We start from the raw sequence: 3,111 nt of genomic DNA, 5'->3' as shown, positions 1-3,111 counted from the left end.
TTCAGCTCGCTGCTATCAGAGTTCTGTGTTCCGATGCTGATTGTAAAGATGCCCTGCTGTTTAAGAGCAGAGGCTGGCGCATCAACGCTGTCAGAAGACTGCCCACCGTTAAGCAGGATCAAGATCTGTGGAACACCTTGCGCGCGCGCCTACTCCCTGAGGAGTTTGTGAAGATGTTGTCCCTGACGTATCGGAGGGCGACCCCTGTGTTGAGGGGTCTGCCTCCTCTGTGTCTGAGCCCTCTGACTGCATCCATTATATCCTCTCTTGTAGTGTACGTGTTCAGATAGAAATTGGCCTCTGCATCTCTGCTGTACTGGACCACAGAGACACGGTCTTTGTCTACGCCCACATTGAGTTTCTCCACCACTTGTTCAACAACAACAATCGCGCATGGTGGGGAAGCCACTCCTTGTTCCTTCAGAACCATCCAGAAGGAACACAATATCCTTTTTGGCTTCAGCTGAGAAAAGACGGGAGGGCAAATGAGAAAATGACATTTGCAGAGAGTGACATGATCCGACTACTGATGTTTTTTGTAAAAAGCACTGCCTATTTTCCGTGTCAGTCGCTATTAAGGTACAGATAAACCTAAGTCGAAATCAGTTATTGTGAGTGGTGCGCGAACTGAGGGAGATGGGACAACACACCCGTGCCTAGTAAATGCTGTGCTTGTACACCTACCAATTACTTGCGGCGTTTCGTTCTGGCCTGACGTCAACCAACACAGTATCCACGCTGGACTGAAACTGTTGTTGGACACTGGGAAGGTCCGTAAACTCACGCACAGATAGAGCATATCTGGGATCGTGTGCTATCTTCTGCAATTCTCCGCTATCGGAGCGCGTGGTTCCAATGGTAAAGATCACAACTCCGAGCTTTTTGAGAGCAGAAGCTGGTGTATCGACACTGTCAAAAGACCTTCCGCCGCTGAGCAATATTAGGACCTGTGGGACTCCTTCAAGGCGTCTCTGCTGCCGGCAGGGACTGTGAAGACATTATCCCTCAAGTACTGAAGAGCTGCTCCAGTGTTGAGGGGTGTTCCACCTCTGTTCCTCCGCCTCAACGCTCTGACAACGTCAGGATCAAGGATTTCACCCTTTGTCGTGTATGTGTTCAGATAGAACTGGACAGCCGCATTTCTGCTGTACTGAACCAGGGAGACACGATCTTTGTTGTCATCCAAGCTGAGTGACTCTACAACTCTTTGGACAAAGTCTCTCATAGCTGGGAATGAGTTTCTAGTGGCGTCAGAGCTATCCAACAAGAAAACGATATCCCGTCCCGTTCTGTCCGCTGTGTAAACAAACAACGATTCATATTAAGACTGTAAAATGGACCATCTCCTCGAAATAGTCAACTTAACTTAAGTCTGTTTCAATGTTTTTCTTTTAATAACAGAAACCTTTCGTGTGTTTGTAATAACATCTCGCTTACCAGTCACTCGTCTCTTGGTGCCGTGGGCGTGGCGGCTCTGAGTACACTGTTAATGTTAGAGGAGAGCTGTTCTTGGACACTGGGGAGGTCATTGAGCTCAGACACAGCTAGAGCAGCACCAGGGTCATGGGCTATCTTTTTCAGCTCGCTGCTATCAGAGTTCTGTGTTCCGATGCTGATTGTAAAGATGCCCTGCTGTTTAAGAGCAGAGGCTGGCGCATCAACGCTGTCAGAAGACTGCCCACCGTTAAGCAGGATCAAGATCTGTGGAACACCTTGCGCGCGCGCCTACTCCCTGAGGAGTTTGTGAAGATGTTGTCCCTGGACGTATCGGAGGGCGACCCCTGTGTTGAGGGGTCTGCCTCCTCTGTGTCTGAGCCCTCTGACTGCATCCATTATATCCTCTCTTGTAGTGTACGTGTTCAGATAGAAATTGGCCTCTGCATCTCTGCTGTACTGGACTGGACCACAGAGACACGGTCTTTGTCTACGCCCACATTGAGTTTCTCCACCACTTGTTCAACAAAATCGCGCATGGTGGGGAAGCCACTCCTTGTTCCTTCAGAACCATCCAGAAGGAACACAATATCCTTTTTGGCTTCAGCTGAGAAAAGACGGGAGGGCAAATGAGAAAATGACATTTGCAGAGAGTGACATGATCCGACTACTGATGTTTTTTGTAAAAAGCACTGCCTATTTTCCGTGTCAGTCGCTATTAAGGTACAGATAAACCTAAGTCGAAATCAGTTATTGTGAGTGGTGCGAACTGAGGGAGATGGGACAAACCACCCGTGCTTGTAAATGCTGTGCTTGTACACCTACCAATTACTTGCGGCGTTTCTGGCCTGACGTCAACCAACACAGTATCCACGCTGGACTGAAACTGTTGTTGGACACTGGAAGGTCCGTAAACTCACGCACAGATAGAGCATATCTGGGATCGTGTTGCTATCTTCTGCAGTTCTCCGCTATCGGAGTGCGTGGTTCCAATGGTAAAGATCACAACTCCGAGCTTTTTGAGAGCAGAAGCTGGTGTATCGACACTGTCAAAAGACCTTCCGCCGCTGAGCAATATTAGGACCTGTGGGACTCCTTCAAGGCGTCTGCTGCCGGCAGAGACTGTGAAGACATTATCCCTCAAGTACTGAAGAGCTGCTCCAGTGTTGAGGGGTGTTCCACCTCTGTGCCTCAACGCTCTGACAACGTCAAGGATTTCACCCTTTGTCGTGTATGTGTTCAGATAGAACTGGACAGCTGCATCTCTGCTGTACTGGACCAGGGAGACACGATCTCTGTTATCATCCACATTCAGTGTTTCCACTACATTTTTGACAAAGTCTCTCATTGATGGGAACGTAGGTCTTGTGGCGTCAGACCCGTCCAACAAGAAGACGTAATCCCTTCCGTGTGCATTTGCTGTTGTACACAAAACATACGTTACACACGAAGTAAATTCCACTAAACCTTTGCATACATTTGAATCCTACGCCAAGTGTCCTGTTTTTTAATGGAGAATTTCTTACCAGTCATTTTTTTCGTCAATGACGCGGTTCTTAGCACTCTGTTCATCACAGAGAAAAGCTTTTCTCTAACATTTTTTAGTCCAGTAAAATCAAACACTGAAATAGCATCTCCCTTGTCATGGGATAGCCTTTGGAGCTCATTGATGTCAGC

At 48.0% G+C, this 3,111-nt stretch overlaps 1 protein-coding gene across 1 annotated transcript in view; it reads left to right on the top strand.

Moving 5' to 3' along the window:
- The window catches only part of mlphb (melanophilin b), a 93,523-nt gene that overhangs the window by 19,534 nt on the left and 70,878 nt on the right, over window positions 1–3,111 (top strand). The window lies entirely within an intron of this gene.

This window comes from Syngnathoides biaculeatus, chromosome 14, assembly GCF_019802595.1.
Source record: "Syngnathoides biaculeatus isolate LvHL_M chromosome 14, ASM1980259v1, whole genome shotgun sequence".
NCBI classification, from domain to species: Eukaryota; Metazoa; Chordata; class Actinopteri; order Syngnathiformes; family Syngnathidae; genus Syngnathoides; species Syngnathoides biaculeatus.
This window is presented reverse-complemented; position numbering and strand designations above follow the sequence as displayed.